At 34.6% G+C, this 17,798-nt stretch overlaps 10 non-coding genes across 10 annotated transcripts; 6 read left to right on the top strand and 4 right to left on the bottom strand.

Annotated features, from left to right (window-relative positions):
- Window positions 1-2,595: 2,595 nt before the first annotated feature.
- Window positions 2,596-2,668, bottom strand: Trnav-aac (transfer RNA valine (anticodon AAC)). Its single transcript has one exon. It is a non-coding gene; the product is annotated as a tRNA-Val (tRNA).
- A 258-nt stretch (window positions 2,669-2,926) lies between these two features.
- Window positions 2,927-2,999, bottom strand: Trnav-aac (transfer RNA valine (anticodon AAC)). Its single transcript has one exon. It is a non-coding gene; the product is annotated as a tRNA-Val (tRNA).
- A 121-nt stretch (window positions 3,000-3,120) lies between these two features.
- On the top strand, window positions 3,121-3,193 carry Trnav-aac (transfer RNA valine (anticodon AAC)). Its single transcript has one exon. It is a non-coding gene; the product is annotated as a tRNA-Val (tRNA).
- Window positions 3,194-6,347: 3,154 nt separating this feature from the next.
- Window positions 6,348-6,420, top strand: Trnav-aac (transfer RNA valine (anticodon AAC)). The gene has a single exon. It is a non-coding gene; the product is annotated as a tRNA-Val (tRNA).
- A 1,835-nt stretch (window positions 6,421-8,255) lies between these two features.
- On the top strand, window positions 8,256-8,328 carry Trnav-aac (transfer RNA valine (anticodon AAC)). The gene has a single exon. It is a non-coding gene; the product is annotated as a tRNA-Val (tRNA).
- Window positions 8,329-14,713: 6,385 nt separating this feature from the next.
- Trnav-aac (transfer RNA valine (anticodon AAC)) lies at window positions 14,714-14,786 on the top strand. The gene has a single exon. It is a non-coding gene; the product is annotated as a tRNA-Val (tRNA).
- A 385-nt stretch (window positions 14,787-15,171) lies between these two features.
- Trnav-aac (transfer RNA valine (anticodon AAC)) lies at window positions 15,172-15,244 on the bottom strand. Its single transcript has one exon. It is a non-coding gene; the product is annotated as a tRNA-Val (tRNA).
- Window positions 15,245-15,366: 122 nt separating this feature from the next.
- Window positions 15,367-15,439, top strand: Trnav-aac (transfer RNA valine (anticodon AAC)). The gene has a single exon. It is a non-coding gene; the product is annotated as a tRNA-Val (tRNA).
- Window positions 15,440-15,952: 513 nt separating this feature from the next.
- On the top strand, window positions 15,953-16,025 carry Trnav-aac (transfer RNA valine (anticodon AAC)). Its single transcript has one exon. It is a non-coding gene; the product is annotated as a tRNA-Val (tRNA).
- Window positions 16,026-17,331: 1,306 nt separating this feature from the next.
- On the bottom strand, window positions 17,332-17,404 carry Trnav-aac (transfer RNA valine (anticodon AAC)). Its single transcript has one exon. It is a non-coding gene; the product is annotated as a tRNA-Val (tRNA).
- Between the last annotated feature and the right edge of the window lie 394 nt (window positions 17,405-17,798).

Raw genomic sequence — 17,798 nt, 5'->3', positions numbered from 1 at the left:
TAAAAGTTAAAACCAAACACTTCATGCTAAATTTCAACCAAATCGGATAATAGCTGCGCCCTCTATCGGCTCAAGAAGTCAAGATCCAAAATCGGTTTATATGGGAGCTATATAAGTTTTTTTAACCGATTTGAGCCACACTTGGCACAGTTGTTGATATTCAAACCAAAACACTTCATGCAAAATTTCGGATATTAATTGCGCCCTCTAGCGGCTCAAGAAGTCAAGATCGGAGATCGACTTATATGGGAGCTATATCAGGTTATGAACTGATTTGGACCATTCTTGGCAGAGTTTTTGGTAGTCGAAATAAAACACTTGGTGCAAAATATCAGCCAAATCGGATAAGAATTGCTGGTGATTGGTTTATGTGCACGCAAAAAAATAAAACGTTTGGGAAATGTTTACGACAAAGAAAATACTTTTTTCACGAAGTTTTCCTATTAATGTAACCGTGTCACGTTTCGTTAGCCGTAAACGTAGTATTATTGAACACCACTAACTTTATTTATTGTAAACCCTTTAGAAGCTTCGTCAACGGTAAAAGGACCTACCTTTCGTTGTAAACTCAAAAACTCTTTAATTGCAATGGTGTTTCGATAACCGCAAACTATTATTCGTACACTGGACCAATAATTATTCTCTTGAGTCTCTCCAACTAGAGAGAAAGGGTTGATATTTGAGGGTATAGACCAGTGGTTAGCAAAAATACTCACTTTATTGCACATTGCATTGTACGTACACAAGAAAATAACCCCAGGCAGACCCATAGGTTAGCAAATAATTGCAATTGTGTGCTCTCCTGTTTCCTTTTTTGTTTTGACTGAGCAAAGAGCAGTCAGTATGTTGAGCTGCTCGGACGAGTGCAAGTGATAAATTTTAAAGTTTCGATACAAAAATACTTGTATGTCCAATGACAAAAATCATTAGAGTAAGATTCTAAACGCAATCACAATCATTCCATATGGGACTCACAGCCATCTGGCGACGCCCGCGTCAGTGATTTTTTGTTTGCCATATGAAATGTATGTAAACAATTTGACGCTGAATCTTTACTCTTTGATTGCGTTTAGACTCTAACATACAAATGGCTGCCAGGTATAAGAAAACACAGCAAGAATTTCTTAGGCACATACATTGTTTGGTAACACTTATGCGATAAAGAAATATCCATCACAAAGTATGTATTTAAATGTGCGAAAACAACAACAACCATTTTTTGTTTTATTTATAGCATAACGAAAAACAGCATATCACTATTATAGAGACTATTATGGAGTAATGCGAAAATGGAAGGCTTTTATCATAATTATAATTGTGTCATACCATCGAACTAAATCCAAATACAGTCTGAAAAAGTTTGAATTACCAACTGTAAGCAGATCTTAGTCTCAAATCGTAAAAATATGAGTTTGAACTATGTTACAATATTAAATTGAACTTGGCATCCGTTTTAAACATTTGACGTTATGTAGTGCTACGTCAAATAAAACATCTCTTGCAAAATTTTGTAAGGATGGGACCAAAATTGTGGCTACTACAGGCCGTCACAAAAAGAACTTCGTGCCAAATTTGGTAAAGATCGGACTAAAATTTGTCCTTCTACAGCCTTAATAGGTCAAATCGGATGAAAGTTATATATGGGAGCTATATCTAAATCAAAATCGATTTAGATGCAATTTTACACCCGTACTAAGACGTCATGGAGGCCACCGAAGCGCAGAGGTTAGCATGACCGCCTATGACGCTGAACGCCTGGGTTCGAATCCAGGCGAGACCATCAGAAAAAATTTTCAGCGGTGGTTTTCCCCTCCTAATGCTGGCAACATTTGTGAGGCATATCGGATGAAAGATGTATATGAGAGCTATGTCTAAATCTGGACCGATTTCAATGAAATTTTGACACATATTGGGATATCAAAGAAAACGCTATATGGGAGCTATATCTAAATCTGGACCGATTTTTTTCAAAATCAATAGCATTCGTCCGTGAACAAAAAAAGAGACTTACGCAAAATTTTGTGAAAATCGAACAACAAATGCGACTTGTGCCTTGATTACAAAAATACATAGACAAATAGACGGACATAGGAAGTGATTCTTAGCCGATGCGTATAGTTATCGATGGGTCTAGCTTTTCTCCTTCTTAGAGTTGCAAACAAATGCACAACCCTGTACCACAATGGTAGTGTAGGGTATACAAAAAGAATAACTAATTGAAACCCCGAATAACATGTTCTATATATCAAGAATGAATGGTATTGTAAGGTAAAAAAACTTTTTATGTCACAAATTCTTGCAAGAATTTACTTTTATATACTTTAATAGTAAATAAAGTCCAACATTTTCAGAATAGAACTTTACTTGGCGAAAATTTCCTTTATATCAAAGGAATTATTTTTTTTGCGTGTGCGGGCTATATCCAATCTATGGTGGTGGAACTTGTTTGCTTGTTATTTATTTGGGAACCCAATATACTCAAATTCAAAGTTGCAAATCGATTGATTTACAAGAAGCGGTGGTGGTCCGAAATTGATTATGGATGGCCTGTCTTCTTTCTGCAATGTTATTTTTTTCAATAAAAAAATTTATAGTTGTTTCCGCCCGGGATCGAACCGGGGGCCTTCCGCGTGTTAGGCGGATGTGATAACCACTACACCACGGAAACATATGTTTTCCATGGTCTTAAAATATGTCTAATGTCCGATGGTCGCAGGTTCAAATCCCAGCGGCAACATTTTTCTCATATACCTTGATATTTTTTTTGAGATTTTCTGCAATTTTGTTAAATTCAATGTATATTCATTTTATATTTTTTAGATTAAATATTTTATTATTTTCTTTTTAATTTTAATGAATTCAAAAAGAATATTAAATCCAAAATTATAGTCCAAGCTGCAACTACCTATTAATAAAAAAGTATATCTGTTTCCGCCCGGGATCGAACCGGGGGCCTTCCGCGTGTTAGGCGGATGTGATAACCACTACACCACGGAAACACACGTAAGCTAAACCAAATAAAATGCGTCTGTCAGTAAAGCTATTTATGACACCTAGAAGAAAAAAGTGCAATCTTCTTTCTAAAATATGATTAATATTTAAGCACATGCTGATATAACCGTTTCCGTGGTGTAGTGGTTATCACATCCGCCTAACACGCGGAAGGCCCCCGGTTCGATCCCGGGCGGAAACAGAAAATAAGTTTTTAATAATTCAATAAAATGGTTGCTGCATGTATGCTTAAATTGTCAGTGGTTGGGTTTTAAGACCTCAAGCGTAGGTAATGTTGTGAAGCCAAGAATCTTAAAATTGATAAATGCCAGTGGTGTGGTATCATTTCGTCAGAAAAATTATCCAGAAAATGCGTGACCTCGGCCGGCCTCCTTATGCAAAGAAAACTTGTTGTAATACTCTATATAAATCCGTACAAGTATGGGGAAAACTTATAATCACCATCTCGTACTCGGTTGGGGACCCAACTATACCCATTGGTAGAGAAACTTATAAGTTATAGAAATTGAAATACTTTCAAAGTCAACATTTATTTCAAAAATGAGCGTCCATATTTGATGTGGCTATCTAAATTTCAGCGAGTTAAGAAAATCACTCCTTCTATTATATGTTGGAATATAATAGTAATATCCTTGACGAAACATGAATTAGTCCTTTAAAACTACACATAAAAGAATTATCAATTTCCTATAAACGAAATATTATACAAACGAACTTCTTTTAGGGTAAACAAATGGACTTTGCTTATGAGAAAGTCCGAATGTTGAGAAAGTACCGAATGTTGACTTCAGATTTGTGGTCTACTACCAATTACCTTTCATTTAAGCCCCATATTTCCATAGACGGCAAACATGTTTGGTTTAGGGGTGTTTTGGGGGATGGGGCGGCCACTTAGTGACTTGGCTGTGAAAATATCTATCAGAATCGTGTTCTACTCTAAAATACCTCTTAATTGGGCCCCATATTGCAATTGTCAGCAAATACGTTCTATTTAGTCTGTGGTATGGGTGTGGGGTGGCCCCATAGACACTTTTTCACGAATATTGATCTCAGAATGGTGCTTTACTCCCAAAGGCTTTTCATTTGAACCCCATATTGGTATAGTCGTAAATTTGTCATCTTTGGGGGTGTTTTTGGGAAGGGGCGGCCAAACACTTGGTCGCACATTTGAATACCTGATTCGTATTCTAAACTCAAATACCTTTTACTTCAGAACCATATTGCCATGCCAGTAAATAACTCCTATTTGGGGGTTTTTTGGTGAAGGGATAGACCCCCAGAAACTTGGTTCACATTTAGATATCTGATTCTACTCGCAAATACCTTTCATTTAAGTCCCATATTACCATGGTCGGTAAATATGTCCGATTTAGGGGTGTTTTGGGGGTTGTGGTGGCCTCCAAACACATGGTCCGACAATTGGATATCAGATAAGTTTTCTAATCTTAAATACCTTTAATATGAGTCCCATATTGTCGTGATTGGTCTTTATATACATTTGGTAGTTTTGGGGGTGGGCGGCGCCCTTAGGTACCCCATCCGAGATTTAGGTACAAAATTTTTGTTTTTAGGTTACTATGAGTGGGCACACAAAACTTCGCTTAAATCGCACCACCCATCTCCGAGAGCTAGCGTTTTTGAAAATTAGGGTAAGGGGGAAGGTCCGCCCCCGTTCGGACATCGAAAAATTTAGTACCCTATTTTCACCACGGCATCATTATGCACCATCTGTGAAATTTCAAGAAAATCGATTAAGCCGTTTTTAGTCTACATGGAACAAACAAACCAACAAACAAACATAAATTCTTTTTTATACCCACCACCGAAGGATAGGGGTATATTCTTTTTGTCATTCCGTTTGCAACACATGGAAATATCAATTTTCGACCCTATAAAGTATATATATATCCTTGATCAGCGTAACAATCTAACCATATCTGTCCGTCTGTCTGTTGAAATCACGCTACAGTCTTTATAAATAGAGATATTGAGCTGAAACTTTGCACAGATTATTTTTTTGTCCATAAGCAGGTTAAGTTCGAAGATAGGGCATATCAAACTATATCTTTATATAGACCACATATAGACCGATCCGCCGATTGAGGGCTTTGGTTCATAAAAGCCACATTTATTATCAGATTTTTCTGAAATTTGGGACAGTAAGTTGCGTTAGGCCACTCGACATCCACCTTCAACTTGGTCCCGAACGGTTCAGATTTGGATATAGCTGCCATAAAGACCGATCGATCGATTTAAGGTTTTGGGCTCATAAAAGGCGCATTTATTGTCCGATGTCGTCGAAATTTGGGACAGTAAGTTGTGTCAGGGCCCTTCAACATTATTTTTCAATTTGGCTCAGATCGGTCTAGATTTGGATATAACTGCCATATAGACCGATCACTCGATATAAGGTTTTGGGCCCATAAATGGCGCATTTATTGTCCGATTTCGCACAAAATTTGAAACAGTGGGTTGTGTTAGCGCCTTCGACATCCTTCTTCAATTTGGCCCAGATCCGTTTAGATTTGGATATAGCTGCCATATAGACCCATCTCTCGATTTAAAGTCTTGGCCCCATAAAAGGCACATTTATAATGCGATTTCGCTCAAACTCTAGACCAGTCACACTCTTTCTCTCTAGTAGGAGTGACACAAGAGAATAATTATTGATCCAATTAACGAATAATCGTTTGCGGCTGTGAAACACTTTTCTATTAAAGAGCTTGTGGTTTTACAACAAAAGTAATGTCCTTTTACCGCAGGCGAAGCTGCTAAAGGAATTACAATAAACAAAATTGCTTACTTTCAATAATGCTACTTTTATGACTAACGTTGGATATGTTAAAGCGAAATGTAACAAAATTACAATAAAATAAAAACTTTGTAGAAAAAGTATTTTGTTTGTCCTAAAAATAAACCAAATGTTTTATTTTTTTTTTTTTTTTGTGTGTATGTAACGATTTGATGATCGGTTTATATAAGACCTACATTATCTTCGTATGAAGCAATTTAGTAAAGTTAACAAGCTGTTTATTTATCATCACTTATAGTACCTTCTATGGACATACGGACATTTTCGTTCGTGTTATGTTCGCATATGTTACGTCCACAGAGCTTTAAATCCTCATTTTTGTTCTGCTTTCCTTGTAAACTCATGACTCTTTACCAAAAACTGATTTGTATCAATACTCGTACAAGCTTTCGTTCATACTCATCCTGTAGACAACAGCAAGCAAGGACACCATTTCCAGCACAAACACCCCTCTCAATAAAATGTTAAATTCCCAGCCATGTAAGAGAATACATGTTAAAGCTTTGCCATAGGTTTTGCCTACGTTTCCGTGGTGTAGTGGTTATCACATCCGCCTAACACGCGGAAGGCCCCCGGTTCAATCCCGGGCGGAAACATGTGAATCATTTGTATGAATTATTTTGAAATAACCTTTGTAACACTTAGTGTGGAAAAAAAAATTGTTACTTGAACTTGATTGATTTGTTAGCAAAAATAAAAGAGTCATTTGCATTGACAATTTATTCAATACCAAAGGTAGAATAACTGAGTTCTTTTCGAAGTATAAGGTAATTACAAATGATTGCTGTAAAAGAAAATTTTTTACAGGAAAAATTCTTCATTTCCACTCACTTTATTTTAGAACATATGATTTATACGTATGATTTTAACGTCTAAAATTTTATCAACTCATGGAATTCAGCTTATTTAAAACGGAAAAGCAGTTGATTTAATTGAATTAACCATTGAATCGAGTAACCAAAATGTATGGTTCTGGCAGTTAATCCAAATAATGTATCTCTTATATCTACACATAAAACAATAATTCGTATGACATAAATAAAATTTTCCACAAGTAAACTTCTTTTCTGAAAAACGTTGGACTTTGTTTCCGATAAAAGTACAGGTTTTTTGTGATTAATTCTTGCAATAATTTGTGGCAAATACAAAGTTTTTTACCCTGACAAAAACCTTTTATTATTGATGTATAGAACATGTTATCAAATTTCAGCAAATGTGGCTTTTATGGGCCTAAGACTCCAAATCAGCGAATCGTTCTATATGGGGCTATATCAAGATATAGTCCGATATAGCCCATCTTCGAACTTAACCTACTTATGAAAAAAAGAATTTGTGCAAAGTTTCAGCTCAATATCTCTACTTTTAAAGACTGTAGCGTGATTTCAACAATCAGACGGACGGACATGGCTAGATCGTCTTACTTAAGCTGATCAAGAAAATATATACTTTATAGGGTCGGCAATCGATATTTCGATGTGTTGCAAATGGAAAGACAAAATGAATATGCTCCATCCTTCGGTGGAGGGTATAAAAATGTTGTGTGTGAGAATGTGTATATACCAGTGACGAGCATACAATTGCAATTATTTGCAAGCCTTTGGATTTGCTTGGGATTATTTTCTTGTGTACGTATGAAGCAATGTGCAATATAGTGAGTACTTTTTACAATCACTGATTCCACTGGTCTGGCTTAAATACTCACCCTTTCTCTCTAGTAGTAGAAACACAAGAGAATAGTTATTGGTCCCCTACATGAACAAACGTTTGCGGCTATCGAATCGTTTTGCAATTAAAGAGTTTTTGGTTTTACAACAAAACGAAGCTCCTTTTATAGTAGAGGAAGCTGATAAAGGGTTTACAATATACAAAGTTAGTTACATTGAATAATAAGTTGATGGCTGACGTTTGATATGATGAAGCAAAACGTTACACGGTTACAATATAAGCAAAACTTCGTGATTAAAGTATTTTGTTTGTCGTAAATATTTTCTAAACGTTTTTTTTTTTACGTGTAGATTCCAGATTTTGTAGATGCTGAATTAAAATTTCGCCATCAGTTATTTAAGATTTACGATGGTGTTTTGTATACAAATATGCATAATTGATGTTCTGAAGTCATTATACATATGTTTACAAATTTAAATTTTACTACAAAATACCACAGTATTTGGAAAATAATGGATGTCAAAATTTCGATTTTGCATAAAAATCCGGGCTCTACTAATATTCTACAAAAATGAATTACTTTAAGTTCTTGGTTAGTTCTTTGCGTCTTGGTTAACAAGTAATTTATGCAAGTCAGATACACTCTGTTTGGGTCAAACGTTTATCTCTCGTTTACCCAAACTTGCATATTGTATAGGATTAAGAATTTTACTAAAAAAATTATTAGATTGAAATAATTGCGAAATGTGGCACCAGATAGATATATGTTTCCGTGGTGTAGTGGTTATCACATCCGCCTAACACGCGGAAGGCCCCCGGTTCGATCCCGGGCGGAAACAATCAAATATTTTCCATATATATCCCAAGGGGTTTCATTAAATTAAAGTAAAGTACTTCGACTCAGATATGTAAATTATTATTATATTATTAATCGAAGAAGAATTTGAAGAAACATTAAAGAAACTTGAACTGTCAATAAGAACATTTGTATAAATCATATGTCACATAAATCGTATATTCATAGTTTTGTTAAATTTTTCAATTTAAATTTAAGTGCCTATGACTATCTTTCTTCCATACAATGGATATGAATATGTATATTCCAAATACTCCAACAATGAATTTGATACCTGATATTCATAAGAAACCATTACCTTTTAACATAAGTTTCAAGGATTATTCAAATATGTATATTGGTTAAAGGAACTTCAATACTAATGGGGATATTAATGTAATTATTTCAAGTCAGCTATACTTTTTTTGTAATTATTAATTGAGGTAAGTTGGTTTTTTTATTTAGAACATTTGTGCAATATTCATAATTTTCTTTAGTATATCAATTTTATTGATAATTCATAATACAATACATAGGCTCGGTACACTTTTTACGAACATTTCTTACGAAAAAACCTCTATAAATATTAAAGTGACAGTTATGTATATAAAAAATCCTTTTTTTCTCTTATAGTAATACAATCCCTACTATATCAAATTACGCCCTCATTTCATTCCTCACATATGTTTTATGTTTTAATAAACTTATAAAATAAAATTATTATCCATATATGAAGAAATGACTCATTTTGTATTGTCCACTATTTTATGCCTATCATCATCGCCGATTCCCGACTGCTTTCCTTCCATTTAATCCCACAATGCTACAATTTTGAATACAACTTCAAGTTGATTGAAATATCAAATGCATGAAATTTCCTATGTCTATGGTCAACAGCATTTTTTTGCTGCTAAGCCCCCAATGCACAATGAAAGATTGGCTGATGTGGAAAATCTTTTTCAGTCAATTGCATTGATTCAATTTAACACAGTCTGGCTGCCATTATGCAGCGGCGCAGACGGCCGACCAAATACAATGTATGTCTAATGACGATTGGACATTTGTTTGTCCCACCCTAATGGATCTTATGCAGGCCCAGAATAGTTGACGAAGGCTTTGTTCATTATTGTTCAGTTTAAAAGCATAACGAATCCCATTAGATTTGATTTTATTTTGCATGCAATTATTATGCATTTCTGGGGCAGACATATGGCCTAAGAAAGCATGGATATTTTTTTGGTGGAGTAAAATTTATGACAGATTTTTAGAAAAATTCTCAATTGCTTTGAATAATGTTTATGTTGTGCAGGTGATGTAATGTTACTTCTTAAGGAATAGAATGTTGCTAAACTAATCCATGGGATCTCTAAAATTATCTGCAATAATGGAAATATAGATGAGCTTAAAGAATCATTTGTCGTTATTCCCACATTACTAACGGACATCTCCCTTTTGATTAATAATGCTACAATTGATAATAACATAAATATGAACAATAGCTTCGAATTTAGGTGTGTAAACAATGAAGAAGTCTTGGATGGTTTTTCGTCAATAAAATCTAATGCTGTGGGCCTAGACGATATCGACCCAAAATTTATACGCATTATTCTCCCTCATCTCCTTCCTTACTCAAATACCTAATATTGCTTTTTAACTCCATCCTGAGTTCTAGCATACAGCGGTCAAAAAAAGTATTCATCATTAGCAAAATTGATAATAAATTCACTTATTTTGGGTAATTGAAGAAAATTTAAAGTAAACAAATAATGCAGTTTTATGCAATAGTTTATTTTTCGTAATATGTTTTAAAATAAATTCAAAAAATAAATTTAATTAGCGCAAAAAATGCAATTTTATATAATAACACCAAAAACAGAACAAAAAAAGTATTCATCATTGATGTGCTATCATCAAAGTCAAATTCAAATATTATTTGGGAATCCCCCTTTTCTGTTTTATTTAGTAAAGGAGGCTTTGCCCTTGACAGCAAATATTTAATTTCATTGAAAATATAGTTTTTGTCAAAATGGGTCGTAAGCAAAACGAGGTTTCTGATGAGGTAAAAGTTTTGATAATAAAACACCACAGGAATGGTTTAACTCAAAAAACTATCAGTGAAATATTAAATAGACCACGATCTACTATACAATCCATCATCAGAAAGTGGACAGAAACGAAAACTGTTGACAATAAACCAAGATTTGGTCGACCAAAAGCACTTTCAGTTGGAGATGTGCGTTGGCTAGTGCGGCAAGTTCAGAAAACTCCGAAGACAAATGCGACCATTCTTCGTAAAAACACTATGGAATATTTAGGGAAGGAAGTTACTACACAAACAATTCGAAATACACTCAAAAGGCATAGTTACAGAGGAAGAACTGCACGTAAGAAGCCCTTTATAAATAAAATAAACCGAGTGAAAAGGCTAAACTTCGCAAAAATGTATGTAAAACAGCCCGAATCATTTTGGAAAGCAGTCATTTTTGCAGACGAGAGCAAGTTTAATCTTTTTGGGTGCGATGGAAAGGTCATAGTGTACAGAAAACCAAATACAGAGCTTGAAGAACGAAACACAGTTGCTACTGTAAAACATGGTGGAGGTGGTTTAATGGTTTGGGGTGTATGGCGGCTTCAGGAGCGAGAAATCTTGAAATTATTAATGGAGTAATGGATCATAAGTATTACATTGACATTTTAAAGAGGAATTTAAAAGATAGTGCTGTAAAACTTGGGCTTGGTAATAACTTTCAATATTATCAAGATAATGACCCCAAACATTCTGCTTTAAATACCAAGATGTGGATGCTGTATAACTGCCCCAAAGTCATTAAAACTCCTCCTCAAAGTCCCGACTTGAACCCAATTGAACATCTTTGGGAACATCTCGAACGCAAATTGAGAACGCGCAATTTTTCGAGCAAGAGTCAAATGCAACAGGTGATAATGGAGGAATGGACTAATATAGACCAAAATATAACCGCTAAATTAGTCCAATCGATGTCAAACCGTTTAAAAGAAGTTATAAGACGCGGTGGTCGAATAACAAAGTATTAATTTTTTTAAATTATGTTATTTATTTTTTTGTTTTTTTGCAATGATGAATACTTTTTTTGTTTAATTTTTTGTGTTCAGCTGTAAAATGGCCCTTTTTGTTCCAATAAATACTATTTTTTTCTTTAAAAACAATGAAATTGTGTACATATATATCACACAAGCACTACTGCATCATTAGTTTAATATGTTTTTATTCCAATTGTCTTTTGTAGACTTATTAAAAAAAAACATTGAATGATGAATACTTTTTTTGACCGCTGTATATCCAACCATATGAAAACATGTCAAATTAATTCCAGATTCTAATTCTAACACTGAGTTCCACTCCGTTTCCATTCAAGTTACATGTCGAAAGGATTTGAGAAAATTGTACATAGATAAATGACAGAATATCTCAGCCAGGAGTCTTTGTTATCCAATAGACAGGTCTCTGAATCAATTCAAAGTGGGATAGATGACAATAAGGTTGATTTTTTAGTACTTTTGGATCATTCCAAACATCTGAACTTGTGTAGCAAGCTCCCCAGTTTTCTTAATTTCAGCAGTACGGGCGTAAATTTAATTAAGTCTTATTTTAGTGTCAGGCAACAATCAGTGTATATTGGGAAAATCGAAGCCCTTACCATTAACTAATGGGGTACCACAAAGATCTAAAATTGGGCCTCTATTCTATGTACGCAAATGATCTTTCCAGATAATTCTCATGTATGCTAATGACGTACAAATATATCTTAGCAGTCCCGCGAATAATATTATTGAGTGTGATATTGTTATAACAGACCAGAAGGTCGGCATGGTTTCGAATGCGAAAAATCAGGATGTTCGAGAGTATATAGAGTTGGTCGAATTACATTAATATGTTTGCTGGGCAAATATACTGCGTCTTTTGTAGGTCACTCAGTCATTCACATCACTTAAAGTTCGTGTCCTTCTTGAGAAAACTTTTCTGGTTCACGGACTTATTTGCGAATGTGAAATCTTTGGAAACTGTGGTTCATTGGATCTGAATCTTATTCGGTATGTATATGGATTGAAAAGGACGGATCATGTCACTCAGTTTGCAAACTCACTCTATGGATATGATATCAATGCACTGCTTAATATCAGATCTCTATTGTTCATTCAGAAGATTATTGTAAAACAGAAAACTGGGTATCTTTCAAACAAATTGAGGTTTTCTCGATCCAGGGTAAAATTTAGTTCCCTTTAGACAGAGGGGACTTGTTTCTGAACGGCAGTCTTTTATAAACACTATACATCTTTGGAATACACTTCCACACGAAAAACTATAAAGAAAAATTTTATCAATCATTTTAATATAATTTTTTAATATAGAATTTTATCTAATTTTACTGTCCAATAATTTTTAAAAACATTATATGTATTATAATTCTTTCTCGTTTTTAATCTGCTTTATATTTTTAAATCGCTTTTTACTTAATTGTTTCTTTAATTAATACAATTTTATTGTTCTTCTACCAAGTTTTTTTGATCTTCTCTTTTTTTAAATAGTTTCTAAAATAATATTTTAGCATAATTTAATTAAAATTATTTAATATTTTATTTATTTATCAACTTTTTTTTTTGATATTTTTTAAAATATAACAAACCTGCACTGTAACTATAACACTATTGTCTTGTTTGTTTAATAAATAAAGAAACAATCTGGGAATATAAGCACAACATCTTGGACGTATTTGTTCCAAAATGTTTTTCCTTATTTCGATGCATTTCGGAGCTATATTTTTATTATTGCCTATTATATTCATGATTTAGTTCTCATAAAAAACAGCATTCTTATTAAAATTAAAGCGAGGTTCGTCGACGATCCTGAATGATAAGCAAGTTTAATCCCAAGTATGCTCGAAATCGGAATTTTACTTTTTGAACACCCATAGAACACCCCATTGGTTCATAAACATGAATCAACATCTTGTGCATGATTTTTTAAAGATTGCGCACAGGTTTTGTGTATTGCAGAGAATCGGACCTGCATTTCATCAATTCCATGGTGGTGTCTTACCACATTGTATCACCAACGCCGATGTACATACAATGTTTTAAGAGTCATTTCAACTTAAAATTGATATACAAACACATTTTGTAGGAATAACGTTCATAGCGTTCGGTGTATGTAAACCACAACGTACGTTCACAAAATCATCACCGCATGTTGACAAAATTTTGAACAACTCCTGTGCAAATTGGTTTAATATTTTTAACGTCTTTTTTATGTCAGTGTACGAGATTTTGATAGGTTAGGTTAGATTGAAAGAGGGTGCGCATATTAATGCGCCCCATGCCACTATGGACATACAATTAAGCCAGAAATCGCCTTGTTGTGCTCTGTAAATAATAAAAAGTTATCACCTAACGGTGATGATTCCATCGTCGGATCCCTCTTTGTTAGGCTCTTTTTAGTCTCTCGCCTCTGCACTAGCTGATGTTTTAATATTAGGATCTTTGCTTATCCTAGTCTTCCCAATATAGAGAGAGTCGGTTATGGACTTGTCGTTGGCCCCCTGTTCGTTACACCACTGCACGTCCTGATGTCTCGATGTACGTCCTGATGTCTCCCAATTTTTAAATAGGAAACCTTGCCACGTAGAACGCTCAATCAATCAATGGCCACAAGGAAAGTTCCTTCCTCCTTCTCCTCCCTCTGGAAGACCTCCCATTTCTCTGTGACCAATCCTTGGATGTGCTTGCTAAAAATTCCAAAATACATTTCGTCACGATTTCACTGTCCCATACCTTAATGGAGACAGTCGCCTTTGTGAGCTGGAGGATAGTCATCTTTCTCACCAGGACGAGCTTTGCGCCCCCAGGAGTATGGATACTCCCGATGATCTTTTTGACGGCAGCAATACATTCTGCTGACGCAAAGCGCACTGTAAAGAAATTTTGTTAGGATCCCCAAGTGTTCCATTCAATCAATTCCTCACAAGAAACGATAACATTCAGGAAAATTTAAAAGCACGACCCTAACGATACAAGAAACGATCCGACCGTATCTATAACTAGTTAAAATATTTTAACCCCATAACTGTCAATACTACTAATTCCATCACCCCTATATGATTACCTTTTATCTCATAGACTTAACATAAGACATACTTAAAGTTTGACGTCTATCTGGGTCTCGCCAAATCAATGACTTTGAATTTCTTTTGTTAAATGCACTTTATTGTTGTCAAACAAGTCAAACGAAAAATTGTCGTCATTTGGGCTTTTTAATGCTCGGCACTTATAGATCTCACCTACTAAACTTTGTGGTGGTTTGATTTCACTAGAGATAAAAAAAAATTAAATTTGAAAAATGTCTAAAAATAACAGTTTCCGTGGTGTAGTGGTTATCACATCCGCCTAACACGCGGAAGGCCCCCGGTTCGATCCCGGGCGGAAACACTAGTACAAAAAGTATTCCTTTTTTAACCAAAATAGTGGTCGCTATTTACATTATTTTATTTTCAAAAATAGAAGACATCAACAAAATTAGCTGCTAATGGTAACGAACAATAAGACGACTAGAAACTAACATATGCCTAAAATCGGGAGATCGGTTTATTCCGAAGCTATATCCAAAGTCTAATCCATGGTCCAATATACGGATTCTTTGCTGCAGAATATGTTTCTGCGCCAAATTTCCATCATAGGTAACTAAAAACATGTGTGCCTTTGCGAATTTACACTGGTGGGGTGAGTTCTTTCACTCTTTTACCATCTCTGCAGATGATGACATCAGGAGGTAAATTGCATCCATAATTATAGTTATTTTACAAAAACATTTGCCTGTTTCCGCCCGGGATCGAACCGGGGGCCTTCCGCGTGTTAGGCGGATGTGATAACCACTACACCACGGAAACCACAGTTTAAACAATCCCAAAAACAAAAACAATTCGTGATTACAAATTTGATCACGAATTATTTATAACTGATATTTGTATTGTTTATTTATAACCGATATTTGGATGGTCGATAAATATGTGTTTCCGTGGTGTAGTGGTTATCACATCCGCCTAACACGCGGAAGGCCCCCGGTTCGATCCCGGGCGGAAACAGTTGACGTTTTTATGTTCAAAGCATAAAAAGAGTTAAAAATGCTGGACAGGTTTTGTGTGGTACCAAAACCAGTTTACAGAAGACTATCTATCCTCATAAAGAAATTATATCCTCTAATGTACATATACTATTGAGTGTAGTATGTATACATATTACTTATAAGTAGTAAGTTTGCCCTGTTCCTTAATGGAACGTCCATGGCTAAATTTACAATAATTTTTTTTTTCATTTAAATCATTTCCTAAAATTGCATTTTTTAACCTACAGTTTTTTAAATAAATTTAAAATTTAATATTATTACAATTTAGATTAATTTTTTACGTAGTATCAAGTATACTTTTTTACGATATTAAGATACTATAAGTCACTCTTATCTTTTACATGTTTTTTTTATTTTTGTTTATTATTTATTTATTTATTTTTTTTGTTTTTAATTCAGTAATTTTTGCTTTTAATATTACATCCTATAGCATAAGATATGAAGATACAACTGTGACGGTCGATAAACATGTGTTTCCGTGGTGTAGTGGTTATCACATCCGCCTAACACGCGGAAGGCCCCCGGTTCGATCCCGGGCGGAAACATAAAGATTTTTTATTGAAACAAGTAAGAACGTACTAAGGTCTGCCTGACCGAATCTTATATACCCTCCACCATGGATGGCATTTGTCGAGTTCTTTTCGCGGTTTCTTTTTTTAGGCAAACAAAGAATACTGAATATGAACTGTTATGCTATTGGAGCTATATAAGTTTATAGTCCGATTCGGACCATAAATGAATTGAATGCTGAACATTGTAGAAGTCATTGTGTAATATTTCAGTCCATTTAGATAAGAATTGCGCTTGTAGGGGCTCAAAAAGCAAAATCGGGAGATAGGTTTATATAGGAGCTGTATCAAGCTATAAATCGATTCAGACCATATTAGACACAAATGTTGAAGGTCATGAGTGAAGCCATTGTACAAAATTTCTGTCAAAACGGATGAGAATTGCGCCTTCAAGAGGCTCAAGAGGTCAAGATCCCAGATCGGTTTATATGGCAGCTATATCAGGTTACGTACCGATATGATTCATATTTCATTTCATACACAGTTGTTGGAAGTGATACCAAAACACCAAATGCAAAATTACAGCCAAATCGGATAAGAAGTGTGTCCTCTAAAAGCTGAAGATGTCAAGATACCAAATTTATATGGCAGCTATATCAAGTTATGTACCGACTTGCGCTATTACGCCCTCTAGATGATTAAGAAATCAAGACCCAAGAACGGTTTAGATGGCAGCTATATCAAAACATGGACCGATTTGGCCCATTTACAATCCCAACCGACCTACACGACCTAATAAAAATTATTTGTGCAAAATTGCAATCGCCTAGCTTTACCCCTTCGAAAGTTAGCGTGCTTTCGAAAGACAGACGGACGGACAGACGGACATGGCTAGATCGACTTAAAATGGCATGACGATCAAGAATATATATACTTTATGGGGTCTCAGACACATATTTCGAGGTGTTACAAACAAAATGATGAAATTAGTATACCCCCACCCTATGGTGGATGGTATAAAAATTAAAAGTAGTGAGTATTTAAATATTTTCCTCCAATTTTTATTATGTATCATTATTTAAATATTAAAAATTACCTTAAAATGTTGCCATACTTTCCATATTATACTAAGAAAAATTACAATTTTAGAAAATAGGAATATTGAAAAATAAAATTTTGTTACATGGGTTGGACCATCTAGCTTTTGTTTTAAATACAGCTTATTCAACTTTGCCATCCTAATGACATTGCCAATGTGTAAAATATTCCCTATAGAACGTATTATGAAATATTATTATCATAAAATTCTATTAATAATGATTTAAAAATAAAAAAGTTCTCATGTTTCCGCCCGGGATCGAACCGGGGGCCTTCCGCGTGTTAGGCGGATGTGATAACCACTACACCACGGAAACACATGGCAAACTGATGGCTCAACAACGGTTTTCAGCATTATCGACTTTAACACTCAATACGTCATTATCAGCGCCGGTAATGCGGTAAACAAAACATTTAACTAAAGCAGACACGGGGTTTAAAATAAATACTCAAATGTTTGCTTTTGTATGTTCTTGGTTCTAAACAAGTAGTATGCGGTTTCTATACATATGAATGAAAATACATACATTTATGTATGTACATAACAACAACAAATTCCCAATGCCAAGTCAAACGACAATTTCTTAAAACAGAAAACCCTCTCGAGCACGTTGTTATCGTTATGTCGGTAATACTGCTATAAACACTTTCAATTGTAAAGCAGGCAAACAAAAGGTTCGAATTTTATGTGTGAGTGCTTGCTTGTCTTAT

Source organism: Stomoxys calcitrans, chromosome 3 (assembly GCF_963082655.1).
Source record: "Stomoxys calcitrans chromosome 3, idStoCalc2.1, whole genome shotgun sequence".
NCBI lineage: Eukaryota > Metazoa > Arthropoda > Insecta > Diptera > Muscidae > Stomoxys > Stomoxys calcitrans.
The sequence above is the reverse complement of the archived record's forward strand: the minus strand, read 5'-3'. Positions and strand labels throughout refer to the sequence as shown.